The 20,385-nt window shown below is 34.6% G+C and overlaps 2 long non-coding RNA genes across 4 annotated transcripts in view; one reads left to right on the forward strand and one right to left on the reverse strand.

Annotated features, from left to right (window-relative positions):
• LOC148125519 (uncharacterized) overlaps positions 1 to 20,385 on the reverse strand; it is a 121,481-nt gene that overhangs the window by 97,280 nt on the left and 3,816 nt on the right. The gene's annotated exons all lie outside the window — the stretch shown is intronic.
• Positions 1,767 to 18,939, forward strand: LOC148125520 (uncharacterized). Of its 3 annotated transcripts, none has more exons than XR_015743987.1 (4): positions 1,767 to 1,879; positions 1,984 to 2,213; positions 7,477 to 7,563; positions 18,474 to 18,939. It is a non-coding gene; the product is annotated as an uncharacterized LOC148125520 (long non-coding RNA). The 3 variants fall into 3 exon arrangements; XR_015743988.1 differs by lacking the exon at positions 18,474 to 18,939 and adding an exon at positions 8,142 to 9,984; XR_015743986.1 differs by lacking the exon at positions 7,477 to 7,563 and having other exon boundaries at positions 1,984 to 2,209.

Raw genomic sequence — 20,385 nt, forward strand, 5'->3', positions numbered from 1 at the left:
TATGTCCTTTATAACTTCTTTTCCTTTCCCTCTTCCCCCTCTTCTTCTCCCTCCCCTTTTTGACCCCTTGTCTCTCTAATTCTAATTCTCTCTTCTGTAATCCTCTCTTCTGTTTCTTCCTAATATTGTACTTTTCAAGCTATTCTCTTTTTTTGGTTGTTTTTTCAAATCTTAAATTTTTCACTCTCTTTCCCCCCTTTCCTTCTTTTCCCCCACATAGAATTACTTGGTCATTAAAGATGGCTTCTTCTTTGTCCCACCCTTCTTGTTCTACAGCATTTCTTGTTGTTTCTCATAGTTCAAGATCTCCATTTCTAAAAATTGAAATATGAAGCCAAAAAAACCTCTTCCTTCTTGTGCAACTTCTTTCTGTTTTTTAAGTTCTGTTTTCAGTTCCTCCAAGAGTGATGCCATTTTAAACACTTTTAAACAACCACCCGATTGATTTTAGTCAATTAAGTCCAATAACCAAAAATCACCAAGTAATCCAAATAATCCAAAGCTGTTTCTTCTTGTTTCTTTTTTCCACTTTCTCTTCCTTGGTCTCTATTATCTTGTTACAAAGTTTCAGTTGAAATGTATCTTTTAGGAATCTTGTTAAAGTTTCACTGTTAATTCCTTTTACTTCCAGGTGGTCACCTCCATTTTTCCAGATCCCACCCTTTTGTTTTTTTCCTTTTCTCTCCTTTCCTTCTTTTAAAAGTTTTTGAATATCCAAAAGTTTTTGTTATCCCTTTGACACTTTATTTCCAACTTGAATGCCTATTGATGTCAAGGTGGATTTTTGTCAGTTTCTTACTTAAATATTTTAGCTGTCAATATGAGGAAGGAAAGAAAAAAAGCCCAAATCCTTTCCCTTTCCTCTCTCCTTTGCCACTTCAAAATCTCCTTTGGGAACAATGTTATTCTTTATAGTTCAAATTCCAGAGTACCTTATGTTATTGCTTTTTCAGTTTAACCTAGTCAACCAAAACTTTCTTCCTCCTGCACATTCTTTTCCGGTTGAGTTCTTCTTTGAGGTGGCCATTTCTGACCACCGCTGCAACCGGAAAGGAAAGGAAAGGGAGTAATGGCCAGCTGGGGAGGAGAGGTGCAGCTCTCCTCGACCCTGCTGGCGGTCTCCCCCATCTTCACCACCTCTAGGTGGTGGCTTTGCCCTGAATCCAGCTGGCTCAGGGCGCTCCGGTGGTGAGCATGGATCGAAACTGCACACAATCGTGGATTTCAGTCCATCATCGAAGAAGCTCAAACCAGAAGTCTTTTGTTCCTTTCTTTTTTATTTTGTGTTAGTTAGTTTTCATTTTCTTTCCAAACTCTAAATAAAGAGGAGGAAGAGAAAGCAGAGTCTTTCAGTGAAGTATACCTGTTCTTTATTATGGTATAATATTGAATCCTAATTTGATCCACAGAAAGCATGTAAAACATATTCATAACTTTCAAGGATTTCTATTTTTGTTCCATTTCATTCAGGCTGAATAAGTCATGTCTGGTGAGGTTTTCAACTTGTCCTTATAATTCCTTAAATATTTATCAGCTTGGGTAATTTTAGCAGGAAATAGAAAACCCTATTACCTTGTTTCACAACTATGGAAATGTATGTATTACACAGAACATTGCTATAAAATTATTTAAATGCTTTTCCTTTCCCAATGTGAGCAATACCAGCAACAAATTAATAAGTTACAGAGAGAGGGAGGGAGGGAGGGAGGGGGAGGAGCAGGGAGGGAGGGAGGGCAGGAGAGAGAGAGAGAGAAAAAACAATCAAATTTCAAGGTTGCAGAAAACACCATTACAGCTACAGTACATGCCTTAGTTAGCATGATGTGAATACCAGGATATGGTACAGCTGGTGAATGGACTTCCTTTTGGGAACGGTAAAGTGAGTAACCTCTAATGGTGTGTTTCAAATTGTAAGGGAACGGACTTGTAATTGAAGCAACAAGCTTCAGATTTGTACCTCCCTGATGTCTCTTTGTCTTCCAGGCTGTTGATGAATTTTGGAGGAAGGAAGGATCTTGGAAGATGGGTTGTTTATTGGCATCAAAGAGCAGATGTGTTTGATGAGCATCTGGGGTGAAATGTGTACAGCTATATATTACATAAAAATTTCTCCCCCTTATCATTCTCAATTAGTCTTCAGGAAGCAGTGAGTACAATGTCACCAGCTGCTTTCTGTGCAACTTTCTGCCTTCTGCAAAGGGAAATAGAGGTTTGTAGTGGCTGCCACCTAATATTTTATTTTAGCACCCTTAAAGAAATGCTGTTAATTCTGCCTTCTTTTACATTTAAGTCCCTGGATCCTGGCTATTCTTGTTTCTGTAGAACACAAAGATAAATGCATAATATCTGTACCCTTACGTTTCATAAATCAGTGTTCCTCTGCTCTCTTAGTACAAATTTCAATTTATCTTTCTTAAGCAGGGTGATCAGAATTTAAACGGATCCTGTGCTTTTACAATAGTTCAATCCTATTAACATCTACTTAGAAATAAACTCTATGGAGAACAATGGCACTTACTTTTAGGCAAATGTGTTTAAGATTTCTAAGAATGTTAAGTTGAGTTGGCCCAAGAGGGCTTTTCAAAGAAATTTGATTGGTACGATGTGATGCTTGAAGGTAATGACTTAAAGTGGCAGTCTTTGTGAAATTGCATATATAGATGTACAGAGATATTCTTGTGTTTGTCAAATGAGATATTACGGGAGTGTCCTTGCCAAAGGTCTTGTTAAGAGTTGGAGTATGTAATGCCCCAACAGGGGTACCCATTCTCAGAGGTTCCAGCAACTGATAAAGCACAGGGTTAGGGTTAGGGTTAGGGTTATGTCAAGCTTCATGTGGCTCTGGTCTTGGGAACTGACCCAGATTGGATCCTACAACATTATCCTTGGACATGTATATTTTCTTTCATTCATAAAATAAACTGCAATATGGCTAGGTAGGAAATTCTGGATACCGAAATCCACAAGTCTTAAAGTTGCCGATGCTGGACTGGTGTACACAAAGCAGAACTGTCTGTTTTCCTTCCAAATTCCAACTGCTCCCAAGTTTCCCTTAGTCTTTTTTCTTTACTCTACAGAAATAATAGCAGATGGTTGCCAAGTTATTTTTTTTTTTGCAAATACAAATCATAGCACTTTGTTGAATACCATGAATCCAGTTGTATTCTGAATCAAGAATCTCTACCTCTAAGGTACTAGATAAATAGATCTACACAGTGCATGGAGTAGATGGTGGGAAAGAAGCAGTACAGGGCAGAGCTCCTGCATTGCCTGGATTATTCTAAATTTAATTCTTATTCTCTCTTCCTAATGAATCACAAGTTAGTCCAGCTGCAAAAGATGCTTGCTGGATGCTCCAAAGACATGCTGTTGCCATCAGTAAAAATGGCACTGCATGCTACATTCACTTATGTGACATAATACTTTTGATATTATAATCCAAAGTTATTTTCTACCATGGTGTCCCTTTGATGAAACTCTTCTTCCCAGAAATGCAGCCACAATGAAAAATATTGACGTGTTCACAATGATCTCATGAAACAAGACCTGTCATTTTGCAAAGCTCATCCTTTCTTATTTGTGGCCCAAGATCCCCAACGTGAGATGTTTCCCCGGCATTTTAAATTTTATCAATCTCTTCTACTAGATTTTTATTTTGTTATCATGCTATTTTACAATGAACATTTTAGTGGAATTTTCTGGCTCTATACCATTTTTTAGTTATGTGTATTGTTCATATCCTATTTTTTTTTTCCATGAAAGATGATGGCCAATAATACCCCAAATCAATTTTGGAGGAGTATGAAAAAGTGAACACTGGTTCTTACTGTGATCAAACTAGGTGAATTTCCTTCTTAGGAGATATAATAATAAATGTGGAATGAATACCTGGAATGTTACGTGTTTCTTCTATCATAGCTGGTTTTGTCAAAGACAGCTTTGACAGTATATTTCACCAACACCTCCAAGGGAAAATGAAAAACTATTTGATAGGACAGTTTTTGACATACTGTTATAATAGTTATTTCCATTTGTAAAAGGTCTTTCTGTAATTTGATCAATAAATTTCCTATAAAAAAACATAACAATTTACCCAGAATATGTTTTAATTACCTCACAAGTGCTTTTTAATAAGGCAATATTTAATTCATCTCCAAAGTATACACTCTATGTACAGCAGGAGTTTCCAACCTTGGGCACTTTAAGATTTGTGGACTTCAACTCCCAGAATTCCTCAGCCAGCTTTGCTGAGGAAGTCTTAAAGTTGCCAAGGTTGGAGAACCCTACTCTAGAAGGTATTAAATCCAACCAGAGATGGGCCATGAGGTCCTAAAAATTTATTCTTGTTCTTTGACCTGAAAGTTCTCCCTAGCCCTGTTCATGCTGGCTGGGGAATTCTGGGAGTTGAAGTCCACAAGTGTTAAAGTTGCCAAGGTTGGAGACCCCTGATCTACAGGTCACTGAAAGTAAGTTAGAAGTGAGAGTTGCTAGCTTTCTGTAGTTAGAATTTTAGATGAATTATAACCAAGGCTAATTAACTAACTTTAGTCCAGTATTGTGCAGTTGGATGTTTAACAGTATTGAATTATTTAATTCTTTCCTATATTACAGATCATTTAACTTTTCAGGATCTCAATAACAAGAAAAGAACCACTAGTGGTTGAATAAGCTACAATGAACTATGATGTAATGAGAAAAATAATGTAGTCTTGATAATCAATAATGCTCAATGATTAATTATATATAAAATATTTCCATATTTTAGTGTAAACTTAAAAATTAATAATTGTGGACATTGGATTATTCATATTCCAGTAGTAATTTATTTACTTCAGATTGTTTTCTGCTGCAACAAAATTTAATGAAACTTAACAAAAACTGCAGTTAACCTGCTGTTAATGGCTTCAGTTCATATTAGTAACTTCAGGATATAATTAAGTGGGTTTATAATGGTTTTCTCTTTAATATTGGAGATTTTATTTTTAATACAAGATGGTGGATTTACATGATTCCAACCCAAATAAATTTGCAGTTACCATATGGTTCTCACGATCAGCAACTGTATGATTTTAGAAACTAGAGACTAGAGTGGGCTAAAGATTCTAAGTAGAAGGGAAAAAATACAGACCAGCTTTGGGTATTGGTTTACTGGGACAATATCAATAGTGTCAGTAATTATGTCAATTCTCTGAATTGATTAAGTCCAAAAGATGTCGATGAGGCAATGACAGGTGTGCAGCAAATTTTGTCTGACAAGACAGAGAAAGTACCAAAAGTGGAATTACAAATGATTGGCCAAGAGAATGATATGGAAACAGATGCTTTATTGGATATACAAGAGAAACTGGCTGAAGTTTTATACATTAAAGGAGAAATACAAATGACAAATCAAGAGAATGGTTTGGGAAATAGTCTCTTATCTGATATATAAAAGACTTGTTCACCTCTTGAAGAATACTGTGCAGTGGGATAAAAAGAACTGAAGAGAAATAAAATCCTGCTGACAATATTTGAATGAACTAAAGATTAAGACTTTACTTAAAGAGATTTATAACCTGTTAGAAGTAAAAGGAAGAAGTGCAGAGTTGATTTATCTGATCAAGGTTAAAATAAGACATTTATTTGCAAAGTTCTGGCAACCCTTTGCAGACTTTTTGCTGAAACCATGATTAAAAAGTTGATGTTTTATGGATTTGCTCATAGATACAGAATGGGATATGGAATGAAAAGGTATTTGTTTGTAACCCTACATGGAGTGACAAATTTCTCTACACTTGTTGCAATAAAATTGGAAATCACTTTGTTACATATTTCTTATCTTTTTCTTTATCATATTGTTTTCTTTCTTTCTCTATTTGTCCCAAAGCAGTGGACAAAAATAATTAAAACACATACAGTCTGTCTATTCCTCTCTCCCTCCCAATTCCATTTATTTTATTTTAATTATTTGCTCAATTTTAGTTTTGCATAGTCCAAGTGATCAGAAAATAATTACAATATACTGAAATCATTCTCAAAATGTCAAGGAAAATATAATGAATATATTGTGCAAAATGATCTAATACTATTGCAGAATAATTTCTTTGACTAATTTTTTTTTTCCCCTCTGGGAAAATCCATATGTTTTTCTTATTTTGCAACTTTCAGGTATCTGAATATATAAATCTTATAAAATGAACAATAGCATATCTAATAGGCTTGCCAAGAAGAAATAAATTTTCTTTTTAAGTCAAAGAAAGATGCAATATATATAATATATATATATATATATATATATATATATATATATGGATCTTTCAAAGAAAGATTAATTTGCAAGTATGACAGTTACGCACTTCACCTATATATATATATATATATATATATATATATATATATATATATATATATATATATATATATATATATATATATATATATATATATATATATATATATATATATATATACCTATATTATGTCTTTTAGTTTAATAAATACTAAACTATTAATAAATATTGCCTAAAAATTCATGTTTTAATTTGTCAAAAATCAGCCTACTCTCCACTTTTTGGTTTCAGCTGAAAAGGAAACTTTTTCCCATGCTTACATTTCAGGATTATGGAAAAAGTACTCCAGAGACATAATTTTTTATCAGTTTTGAAATGGATAAATTATTTATCCTCGCAGAAAAAGCAGCGAGAGAAGGATACAAATACTTTATTCTTCTTTTCAGTTAATGGAAGATTCAGGAAGATGATGAAGAGGAAGAGGCAAAAAATGGCACAGAATAATAATAAAAAGAAAAGTTAACCTGCACAATGACAAGCTCTGTTTTTCTCCCTTCTTTGTTCCTGGTGCTAGTTTGAATCAAACAAAATATGTGCTAGTTGAAAGCATGAATATGATTCAGATCTACCATCTGAGCTAACGTAGACTAGAGCCCCACAGAAGTTCAAATATTTGTTTGAACTTCTGGAGAACGTTTTTTTTCAGGTAAAGAAATTGGGTAAACAACTTCTCTAAAAGTCTCCAGGGGAGACTATTTCTGATTATGTTTTCCAATAGCATATGGAAAGTTTCGGTTGCTGGCTTGGAAAGGGGTTGGGGAAGCAGCAAGATTGTTTAAAATGAATCTTATCTCCAATATTTCAGCCATTGGTGAAATCATAACCAAAGGGGGTAAAAGAAAGGCCAAGTATGATAAACCTTTTTATGTTTCATTTTCTCTGCCATTCCCACTTGACCTTTTATTATTCTGCTATCAGATTTTGGCATCTTCCTGTGAACGATCACGCCACAAAAATAGATGGGACTAAGAGTTAGAAGGAGAACCCACTGGCTTCTTATCCTGTAATCTAAAACTTGGGCCAAGGGGCAAGACACTTGGGAAGAAAGGTTTCAAATTGAATGAACCCTTCTTAGTGAACTCATTATAAATGAGGGTTGGAAATTCCACTCTCAGTTCCAAGATTTTGTATTCTTTTTTTTTTTCAGAAAGAGAAGGAGGAGGAGAGGACTACAAGGAAAGAGATCATATCATGAGTGGATTGAAAAACGGCCAAAAAGAATACTAGGCTCAAGGTCGAATATTAAAAGGTCTAAAACTGTCTTAGCCTGTGGATACACTTAGAGATGACAAGAAGACAAAAACAAGTCTCTGACAAGACTAGAGAGATGTTTAAAATGAATCTTAAGGAAAAGTGGCAATTTCTGCACATATATAAACTTGTAGCTAGGGGACACAGGAATGTTATCTACTTGCGCATGCCCTTAAATTTCTGCTCCTTTGAAGGCAGTCCTTGGGCCTTTTGTGGTACATGTAAGCATGATCATCTTTAAACACTATTTCCACATTGGAGGTGTCGATCTTGTGAGTTGTAGGGCAGATGAAAACTCTTTTTCAGCCCATTTTCTTTCAGTTGTGCTTTTGGCCAGAAATCTACAAGCTTAAATCACTTTACTATTGGATGTGAGGGCTCTTAGGATGGATCATAGGCATAACAAGAATAAGGGCTAAAGCAGTGCTAAAAATAAAGTAGACCTTAGGTTGAGTTTATTAGTCCTGAGGGGGTAAGAATTGACATGGGGTGGCTGTGAGGGCTTTGTGGAGACTTCAACTATTCACTCACATTTTTTTTTTTTTACATTTTACTTTTCAGTTTACACTCCATGTACCTTTTGGCTCAGGGACAGAAGTATCCACTCCTGTGATTGCTTTGGTGTTATTTTATGGCTCAGAAATATTTCCACAAAACTTTGCATTCAACAGTTTGAAGATACGTTGCTTGCCACATCTTACTTCTGTGCTATAGATTGCTCTCCCAGAAAAAAAAATAATACTTGAAACCTATGAATATGTTTTGTCTTATGGTCTTTGTAAGAGAATAATGCATGGGTGAGAGAGCTAGAGACATAAATAATCCTACTTTTTAAATTTGGGTCACCATCTATTATTTGCTGCTTGTTACTTATCCCACCTATGTCAGTGTGCATAAATTGCCATTAGAGAAACTTCCCTTTCTCATTCTTGTAATAAGATTGTTAATTAGAGAGAAATTAATGGCATGTCCCTCATACATTTCCTGTCTTAATAAACCTCTCTTTCAACTTTATCATGTTGCTATATATCACATACCATGATGTGCCTCATGACTACTTGTTATAATGCAGTTATTGCTCCAACTTATTTTTCCTTCTGTTCAATTATGTTACTTCCTGGAGTCTATTTGGACATGTTTCTGCAGATTTCTTGGCAGATTTCATTTCCTTCCTAAAGCTGAGAGAAAGTGACTGGCCCCAGGTTACCCAGCTGGCTTGCCCAAGGCAGGACTAGAACTCATGGCCTTCCACTTTCTAGTCTGATGCCTTAAATACTACAACAGGGGTGTCAAACTCAAGGCCCATGGGCTGAATATAGCACACAGGGTGCTTAAATGTGGCCCTCAGGGCTGGCCTAAAGATAACAAAGGAACAGCCTGCAGTGACTGTAGCAGCCAAAACGGGGCATGGGAGGCTATGCATGCCTCCCCACACCTTATTTTTGGCCTGGATGGTCTCCTGCAGCATTTTACCAGCCAAAACAGGGCACAGGTGGACCACACAACCAACCTACACCCAGTTTTCAGCCTGGATGGCTTCCTGCAGCATTGTGCTGGCCAAAATGGGGCATGGGGGGAGCTGTGCATGACTCCCTGCACCCCGTTTTGGCCAGCAGAGTGCTGCAGAAAGCTGTCCAGGCCAAAAATGGGTACATAGGGACTGCATGTTGGCCCCCGAAACCCCATTTTGGCAGGCAGGATGCTTCAGGGGGCATCTATTCCATTTTGCCCCACATGGCCAGCTCACAGAGGAGAACTACAGTGCTGATCCAGCCCTCAAAGAAATCCTGTTTGACACCCCTGCAGTACAACAAGCCTATGACTAGAGTTCAGAGGACTTGATAAATCAGATGCTTGATGCATGAAATATGGAGCCTGATTTCCTCCAGTATTGAAGAAAAAGGGGAAAAAATGCATTATAATAGAATACTTGCTTTTTAGGCATTATTAAAAATGCTTGGAATGAAAGTTAGTGAGATAAGAAAGCTATTATCATTATTATTATTATTACATTCAACAAGAAACTCAATCAACTGAACATTTTAAATTATATCACAAATATCATTGACTGGCGCCGATAGTTGATACGGATGGTTGTCAGCATCCTGGGTATCAACCAAGTACCTTCTTAAGATGTATGATATTCCGAATAGCAGAGGTTTTTGCAGTTCCACTGGTGTTATTGCAAGAAGTTGCAATTTCTTGATGTATTTTGTAAAATTCTTGGTCATGGTATCAAGTGCCCCGATGAGCATGGGTATCACTGTTACATGCTTCATTCATAATCACGTAGTTTCGATGGCCAGGTTGTGACGTTTTATGATTTTTTTTCCAGCTCTTTTTCTTTGACTCTGGAGTCAATAAATTGTATGCTGCGATTTTCAACATCTGTGATATCTGTCATGTTGTGTTCCCAATGATGATTCGTCTGTATTTGAATTATTATTATTATTGTTGTTGTTGTTGTTATCTCTTTTATACATTAAACATAAAACTCAGTCAACAATATTTAAAAATGTATCACAAATATTATTGACTGGAACTGATGGTTGAGAGTCTCTTCATACGATATCGGTTCCTGATTTGCTAGTTCAGTAACTTACATGAGCTAGTCCTCTGTTAGAGACATTTGTCTTGCACATATGAATTTGTCCAACATCTCAATTGTATGACAACATCTCAATTGTTGTCATACATCAAAGACTATCTGAATCTGTAATGCTTCCCTGTTTGATTGAATTACAGAATGTGGCATGGAAGTACAAGTTTAATCTGGATTTATTCAAGGCACCAAAAGATGGTTATTCTGATATAGAATGTAAAACCATCAAGAGATTGGTCTTTTGGTATGGAATGGTAAAAGAAATTTTCTGATGAGCATTTAATCTTTCTTTCATAAATGTGCTGAGATTGGACGAGCCACTGAATAGCTTGGAGCCAATTTAGTATTTTAGGTAGTTTTTATATAATGTTTTATCAGTCACAGCTTAAAAGGGAACAAGATGGAAATGGAATGGATCCATTCCTTTCTGGGAACTAATAATGTAATTAGATGAAAAAGAAAAGATTGTACGCTATCTTGAAGAGAGAGAGTCAAATGATGTTATCATCAGGTAAAAATGTTTTCAGCTTCTCTCCCATAATCATGAGGCCTCACTGAATCTGTTATTTTTCCGGCAAAAGAGATCTGGTAACAAATTGGACAGCCTTGTTACCATAGTGTAGCTGAAATATACAATTTGCCCTTGAATCAATACTATATAACTTACTTTATTTCTAACATTATGCCTGAAATTCACTTGTTGCAGTACAGTAATAAAGCAAGTTACATAATTTAATTTCTATAATGCCATGGGTTATTTTTCTGTGTCTGAATAAGCCATGCATAAGTATTTATCAAATTAAAATAAAATATTATTGCTTTTTTCAAATCTAATAAATTAATAACATATGTAATTAAGGCAGGAAAACTCTAAAAAATAAATATACTAAATTGGCTTAAGAAGTTAACCTTTTTTTGTCCTAACATTGTATAGAAAAGAAATCCAGATCTATTTGAATGTGATGGAGGCATATAACTTAATAATCAAGATACATCTATCTGAAATCAGATTAGAACTTCAGGTTGTCAAGTTAGTTATTCTCTTTAATGTGAAAAACCTTTGCAACAACTGAAGATCTGCATATACAGCTACAGTTCAGACAGTAATCAAATGGCATGACATCATCTATTACTCTCTGTCACACGGGAAAACACAGAAAAAGACATCAATGGACACCTGGTGATGCATAAAACATTAATGTATTCCCAGACACATTCATCTGGAAAAAAGATTAGCAGCAGGTCCCTGCAAGTACCACAGCATCTGTTGTATCTGTGCTCCCAAAATTAATTTTGTCTGAAAAGGTCTTTTTTTAAAAAAATCTCTAAAATAAAAGATTTCAGTGATCTTCTAATCGATCTGATTAGATTCTAGCTGAAGAGTCCTAAAAACTCACCAGACTTGGTTATTTCAAGAAATTTGAGGTGCTAGAAAAAATAGCTAATCTCTGATTTATTACAATGGCTAAAATTTCAAGAGAAAGGCCACATTTGCAAAGTACCTTCTCTTAGAGAGAAAGGTTATAGATGGTGTCACAAAGGGCAATCTTTTAAGAGCAGCAGGACAGCCATTATTGGACAAGATAATGCCAAGCTATGTGTAAGCTTGAGAAATGAAAAGCAGATTCAGACATATCAAAATGATGACTTTGGAAGGCATTTTTGATCTGTTTGCCAGAAAGGGACAAAGTATTCTCTGAGTTTTCTCAGATCAGTATTTGGTTCTATGTCTCAAAATTTTTTAGGATATGTGGACTTTCCCAATTCCCAATATCCTTCAGCCATTTGAGTTGTGGAATTCTGGGAGTTGAAATCTATACATCTTAGTTTGAAAAGTTTGACTCTTTCTACCATCTTGTGTTGGATCCATTTGAAAGCTCATGTCCAAAGCAAATGATAGGCCAAAAGCAGGATGCACAATTCAGTAGAGGGAAGAAAAAAATGTTGGCTAGGGATTTCTAGAACAGCTAGTTCTCGACTTACAACAGTTCCAGTCAAAGTTACAATGGCACTGAAAAAAAGTGACCTATGACCATTTTTCACTATTACATCCTTCGTAGCATCTCCATGATCATGGGATTAAAATTCAGATGTTTGGCAACTGCTTCGTATTAATGACGACTACTGTGTCCCAAAGTCATGTGCAACCTTTTGACAGGCAAAGTCAATGGGGAATCCAGGTTCACTTAACAAGCATCTTACTAATTTATCAACTGCAATGATTCTCTTAACAATTATGGCAAGAAAGGTCACAAAATGTAACAAAACTCATTTAATACACATCTCACTTAACAAGAAAAATGTGGGCTCAATTGTAGTTGTAAGTCAAGGATTTCTTCTAGTTTCTCTATTTTTATAATTTTAAATTAGATCTGTTCGTATTTTTGGAAACATTTTTCTGAAAAGGATATGCATAAAAATGATACGCATCTTGATCCTCATTCTTTCTAATAAGGAACTCTTGTACATATTTTTATGTTTTTGTGGATGTGTGTTAAGACATATATATGTGGACATACAGACATTTCCATAATACGTATGGAGCTCTTTATATTTTTCTAAATTTGAGAATTGCATTCCTAGATTTGACAGTGTGACTATTGAAGAAGAGTGTTTCAGTTCATTTGTGTAGGATGTCATGGTTGTTTATGCTTGTACATTCGTTAATGTAACATTGATTGCACTTTTGAATTGAGAAGAACTTCTAGAGCAGTGGTCAATGATCCATGCCTTTCTTCATCAATCTGCTTTCTTCTGGGCATCCAACAGGAGACACACATTAAGACAGTCATTAATATTTCAGAATGTTTTTTTTTTTTAAAAAAATATTTAATCTGGAAAGTAAATCAAAACCTCCTACATAGTTGCAAAAATAAGTAAATCTTTATATTTAACTCTAAAGGAGATAATACTAGAACAAGTATTGTCATATTATTCTTTTTTAATTGATTGTTAAGTAGGCTCTTGAGATTTTGCTACAATGTCAATTGTGATTGTGATTGTCATGCCCCAACTCTGCTTCACCCATCTCTCCTCATGGTAATATTCCTGACTCTAAGGCTGCATACTGAGCAGAAAGGAATACTGTCTAGGAATTGTGTTCTTCCATTATATGAAGGGAAAGGTGTGGCGTTCGGAAAAGACTGAGCTGAAGTCTTCACTCCGGTCCGTGTTTCCAGCGGGAACACGGACCTTTCCTATTGGCTGATGCCGTTTGACAGCCAGCTATAAAAGGGAGCTGTCAAATGGCATCAGCTGTTGTCCACCAGCTGGCTGCCTTGTTAGCGCAGCAGCCGCGGCAACCCTTTATTGTTTCAATAAAGTAAAAGCTGAAGTTCGCTCCGAATTCGCCTCAGGTTATTCCACCGCTTTACAACAAAGGGAACGACTGATTTCCTAAGAAAAGTTGACATGCAAAATATTTGTCAGCATGCATCTTCACAGGGCTTCTCTCTTTGGATGATTTCCACTGCCTTATTTTTCCTTGCAGTTACATATTTTCTCTGAATTATCTATTGTCAATGAGATGGCAGATTAGAAGGAAACAATTAGTCCCCTATATTCTTTGACTGCCATATCTTGAAAAGCTTCATGGTGTCAAGCAAATTGATTTTTTTTTTTACCAGTGAGCATTGATAGTGGGGGCACAAATGCTATTCTTAAAAGGTCTCCCACCCATCTTTCTGTAAGAGTGTTCTCCAGAATGAGACCAATCCTTTTATCTTCTGTAAAACAGAGTCAAGAATGATGAAGCAGAGATATCTAAATAGCTTCATGGATGAATAGGGAATTTAATCAAGGTCTCTGGAGACCTAATATGGCTTTCATATACAGGAGGAAAGATTCATAGTGAAAGAACTTCTCTTTTATTAGAAAACGAACATTGACAAAACAGTAAGTAAAATAATTTTTTTTTAAAGTTTTTATTTTTTAAGACAAATATATACAAACAAAACATAAAAAACATAAAACCATCTTCCATTTTACATACATACAGTGTGTCAGTTGGTTACAAATCTTTTCTGCTATCTTTTTGTAGTCATTACTCACAGTTTATATCAATTTTCACATTGTCAAACTGACATATGCTTATATATTTATCAGTTATTAATCATCCGTGACTAAACTATTTATTCCATCATTGTATACGAGATATTCCAAATTTTGTTTTAAAATTTACATTATACTTTCATCCAATGTCTATATTATATTTTATATAAATCTATTAAACTTCTATTGCAAAATTATCTAGTCTATTACATTACCATGTCTTTTTGTCCAACCATTGGTAAAACAAATCCCATATCATATAAAATTGTTTATCTTCTTGTTCTCTAATTTCAAATGTCAATTTACTCATTTCAGCACAGTCCATAATTTTCTTAATAACTTCCTCCTGCATAGATATTTTATCGAGTAAGTAAAATAATTTTATGGGTACATGGTTTCATATTTTATGGCTTCATATCCATTGTTTTTTGGCAACAATCCAGATGTGAGTTGTCATGCCATTTTTTAATATGCAAAACCAATAGTTAGGGTACATCTTCATAGTGGCCAATTGCAGAACTTATTTGTTGTAAACTTTTTTAGCTTCCCAGTTTTGACAAAATTGTCTAGATATTTTTGTTGAAACTCATGCCAAAGGTTGCAAAAGCTGTAATTCAAAGGATTGTAACTTACTTTTAACAGATTTCTGGTTTTAATGTCAAAGAATTACTATGATCTTTCCCAACTTAAATCCCACTAGTTTTAATTAAAATGCACAAGTGAACAAATTGAAGGAAGTATTTGATCTAAAGATGAGTAAAGAAAGGTAGAGAATGTTTGTCCATCAGCAAGAATTAAATATTTTGTTTCTGAGATATTTAAAGCGTTATATTAAATATTAATAGGTTGGGTGCTGAAAATTTAATATAGAAGGTGTTATTTTATTTCTTTTGGAGAGTTACGACATATCAAGATGTGTGAATGAATGAATGAATGAATGAATGACGTTTATGTTGTAATTTTTTATTTTGTTTAGTTTTTTCTAACATTTATTACACACTATTCCTTCTGTTACTTTGCCATTCTTTGAGTATCTCCATTTCATTAATGATAATCAAAACTGAGAAATGGATTGCTAGGTTGATTAAACTAGCACAAATAACTTTTGTGCATATGTAGTGAAACTGTAAAGAGCTTGTTCAAATTGAGCATGCATTGCATTTCACTATAGGCAACTATTCATATAAATTATTTGAGTGCCCTTAACTCTTAGTGTATATTTTTGTTAATTATAAAGATATATAGATTAAGCTATGCAGACTCACTACCTACAGTAGTCCTTCTCAGTCATTGCCACTGTAAGGGATAAAAATGTTTCATCTGTTTCTAACAGGCATATAGAAGTTTAGCACTTTCATGAATCTATATGAGCTAGTTAATGTCAGTTGTAATTAAACAAATTCTATTTTGTTTTATTCAGCTACAGACTACTCACTGTTTATAGTATCCCCATTGTATATCATCTGTATATTTTCAGAAACTTGATATTGCCAGATTTTTAGAAAGAACATTTGCCTTGTTTATAGCTGTGGTGATTTGTCCCCACTTTTAAAAAACTGCATCCTTCATTGTGACTGACAAATGGAAATATTTAAGTGTTTTGGAGGATAATTATATCAAGGATGATATTAATATTACTGGCAAACGTAGATACAAACAGGGTGTTTTGTGTTATATGAGTTTAAAATATTAAAAATTACTTCTTGAAATAAAACTTCATGCTTGGAAAATGCACTGTAATACATTTTGCATAAGATTTTTCTGAAAAACCTACAGTGTATAGCCAAGATTTTTCAAATAAATCTAGTAATTTACTACTTTATTTTGATTCTTAAAAATGCATTGCAATTGAATTAATGTTGTGTAATTTGAACACAAATTGATCAAGTGATTAAGAAGGAGACAGATTTTTTGTGTTGGTTTGTTTCTTTTGCATTCATTCTCAATTTACCATTCTGGAATGCATCAGACCATATTCGTCCCCACCCAGAACTTCCACATTGTGAATTGTGGATTTTCAGAGTGATAAAAAGATGAACGGTAGGACAAATGATATCCACAATATCATGTACCACTTTGAAATAGCAAAAAGGTTCGGAAACACTTTCAGAAGAAATTCTGTACAATCCTAAAATGTATTAAAATGTCCTAGAAAATTCTATTTCCCCAGGAAAAAACACTGGAAATTTGGAACAATATTTCTGGACAATACTAGTAACGGTTGCCTAAGCAGAAGAGTAATCCACTGAGAATTGACTTAAGGATCACAGCGGCATTAGAATTATGATATCTTATAAAATATAAAAGGGCTCATGGGGTAAACTTCAATGAGATGTGTCATTAGGGCTAAAATGTGTGATGAAAACTAATGCAGAGATCTACCAGTATAAAATTGGCCCCTAGTTATTAAACAATTCTTAGTTCTATTTTTTGAAGTGTACTAATTGATCCTACAGAGATATTTATTCCGTAATCATGGAAGTGATTGCATTTACAACTAGAATAAATTAAAGTAAATGAAGAGGAAAATTGTATTCTGTATAACATTTAGCTCATTATAGTCTTAAACAACCACACAAACCCATCTTCATCAATATAAGTTATGATGTTTGTAGAAACAAAATATTTTCACACAAAAGTGTCCATGTTACACAAGCATAGAAATTGCTATGTGATAAGTGAGCCATTTGCCTTAAAGCCTTACTGGTTATAGTTAGGAATATGACTGAGAGTCACATGCTATCTTGGGTTTTGATCTAAAGTTAGAAGTATGGAAGTCAATGCATTTTCTTGCAGTGATATATGAAATATGGCTTGTAGTTTTTCATTTTGCATGAAACAGTAATACTTTTTTTTTTGCTCTTGTAAAGTCACTATAGTTTGGGTCAAAGTATTTTCAAATTGCATTTCTAGCATATCTGAAAGTACCTATGGCCATGAAAAATATTTGTTGTACATTATGTTTGATTCTCAAAAACATTTCTCTAGATGCTGTTCACTAGATCCATTGCATCTGAAAACTACTCTGTTGGGGATAGAAGCCAGGGAGATTTAAGAATGTTATGAATTGAACACGGAGACATTGGAAAAAGAGGAAGAGCGGGGGTTAGGCCAAATAAGGCCCCTAGCTGATGACCTTAGCAGCCAGCCTACCGTGTTGAATTAAGAGGCTATAGGTGTCCACTGTTACCTTGTGATGGCATTTTCTAGTATGGAGTCCAAGTCATATTTTCCTTGGTGGCCTCAAGTTAATTATCCCAACACGATGTGACATTTCAGAGAAATACAAGCATCACTTTGTGCTTCCTTTTTCCCAGTGAAGCCCTTTGCCCTCCCCACAAAGGCACCTGAAGAACAAAATGTTTTTAAAGATGACATTTAACATACTATTGGTACAAGTGAATTGTAGTAGTAAAGCCCTTGCAGACATTGAAGGAGACAGGTAGTGCAAGGGGTCAGAAGAGGAGTGGAGAGATAAAATGTGGAACTGTGAGAATGACCTATTGAAAATTATTGATGCAATAAAGAGTTTTAAGTTACAACTTGCCCTAAACTCTCTGTTAAAAAATCTTGAAGAAAGAATACTGCAAATCCGAGAACTTCTCTTCTGCAACTGGATTTACTTGTACTGCATGTTCTATGGATCCCTACTATCTCAGTCCTATCTATGTTTCCTTTGTTAACAACCATATTCGTGTGATGATTCTACATAATGGAAAGAAGAAAAACTCACTTTATTTTTTATATATGCACCAAACTTTACTATTTTCCATTAGATGTTTACTTCATTTTAGCCAATAGTTAAACTGATACAATTTATGCCCTTATTTACACTAATAATTATTTATTTATTCCTTATTAATTTAAATAAAAAATTAAAATCCAGAGAACCTACTGTCATACCCAAGGCATTTATTTAATATACATATCCAGCTTACTTTGACTCATATTTTTTTCCAAATAGGTCCCAATATTAACCTAAGTGGACCAGATCTCCCCATTTTTCTTCTTCCTCTTTATTTCTAACACCTCTCTGTAAGACGTAAAAAAGAAAAAAACATAGCCTCAAGCCAAAGGGATTTCTTGATTTATCACATTTGGCTTATCTAAATTATATACGTTAAGAAGTTTATGACTTGGTTAGCTCACTTTTGCACTACTATACTTTCCTGTTTAACTCACTGTAACATTTGAATAAGAAGAATCATGCTAATTATATACTTTTCATTTTTGTTTCATAGAATCCTTTTACCTTTAGCACGGAAACTCCTGATTTTGGTTCATCAGACAGGCAGCCAAACGTTCAGACTGGATTTGGCATTTTTATCCACCCAGATCAGCAGAGATTAACTCCGGACCAACAATCAATTAAACAATACGCCAAGAAGCTTCTAAAGAAGTCAACAGCAAACAGTTCGACTAAAGAACCTCTAAGACCATCCTCATCAATACACTAGGTAAGCCACTGGAATATAAACTGAACGCAAACTGTACTCCTTACTAGCACTGATGCGGTTACCTAGTTTGGGTAATGAAATGTCTGCAAGAAAACAAGCAAGATCAGAAAGCACTGAGGACCCCTCGTGTCAACCCTGAGCTATAAACATTCTTTACCGAGAAATCACCAAAGATTGATTACACTAAATCTGATTATTTATTTTTTTACCTTTTCCCAAATTCCCTGTTGTGCATGCTTGACAGCTGATTAAGAAGCAAATAAAACAAGTTAAAATCTGCAATTATTTTTGTGTAGTGTTTCATGCCTCTGGCAAATGCAGACAACCTTGAGATTACAGAAAGTACAATCTAAATTTCTAAGGAGTGTCTTTCCAAATGAAAGACTGATGTGGTCAAACTGGAAACGAATGTATGTATATTGCTTTCATATTAATTAGAGTTTGTTCCTGCAAGCCTGGACTCTCTGATCTTGATTGATAATTTGAATAGCCTTGAAAAAGATTAATTCCCCCAAGAATTTTGATGATCATCTCTTTCTCCGTATCTTATGTCACAGACTGTTTGTCTACAAAAGTCTGGAGAAGCTGATCAAGTTAAAATAACCCATTCATTTGTATTTCATTTATAGCTACATAAGGACAAAAATAGAGTATGAAATTGCTTTCAGTTGCATTCCACAGTGAGGAAAATGCAACCAAAAACTTAAAAGATTGTAGGCAGAATGCCTATCTTTTAAAAGTCCTTGAGGACAATTCTTGACAGTTTAAACATAGTGAACCCCCCAAAGAAAAGAAAAGTGCAGAGGTGACCTTAAAGAAAATATGCAATAACTGATAGTAAAATCTGGGCTTACCCCATGAAAATGGCCCTATCTTGATTTTCTTTGGTATAGCAGGGAAAGAAATAGAAATGGTGGCAGCTCTTCAATATTGTATTCTCAGAGCTGCTATCAATAAAGTATAAGTCTAGAAATTTTTGTAATGTTTGTTTCCTGATCTGGCTCACCTTGAAGAGCTGACAGGCAGTGTCAACTTATAAGCAATGTATTATGGATATAGAAGAGCAATTTGATTTGTGGAAGAGCAATTAAATCCCTAGAGATGTATTTCTGGATAGCCAGTCCCTTTTTATGTACAGTACCAATGAGATATTTAAGTCAAATAACCATCTCCAAGCTTCAAAAAATCCATTAGTCCTAACACATATTAATATAATTCTAATGCATTACTACCAGGAGAGATTTAGAAAAGAAAACTTGATTATGCTCTTCTGGCAAAGGGACAATTCAAAATATGTCTCCTGTTATACTGCAACATACATTTTATAAGAATCAAGGGCTACATTTTGTAATTCTATAATTTTCAGGTCATTCAGATATCTTCTATGTATAACTGCTGCTAGCTGATCAATATGACTCAGCTTTTTTCTGTGGTTAGACTGTTTTACAATCTGTAAAATTCTCTGGGGAAACTACATTGGAAAAAAATATGAGTAGCTTTAATCTGGTACCCAAAAGTGTAAAAGATCTGCTAGCTTAGTAATAAAATGCCAAACTAATAAAAACAATAACCAATCTTGGAACTGACAATAAAGCTATTGAAATGGTAACCAGATTCTCCCTTTTAGGATCAAATATCAATAGTAAAAGAGAAAGAAATCAAATAATATGATGTGGGCTAACTTCTGGTAGAACAG

Source organism: Pseudonaja textilis, chromosome 5 (assembly GCF_049901715.1).
Source record: "Pseudonaja textilis isolate UNSWEBS1 chromosome 5, rPseTex1.2, whole genome shotgun sequence".
Taxonomy (NCBI): domain Eukaryota; kingdom Metazoa; phylum Chordata; class Lepidosauria; order Squamata; family Elapidae; genus Pseudonaja; species Pseudonaja textilis.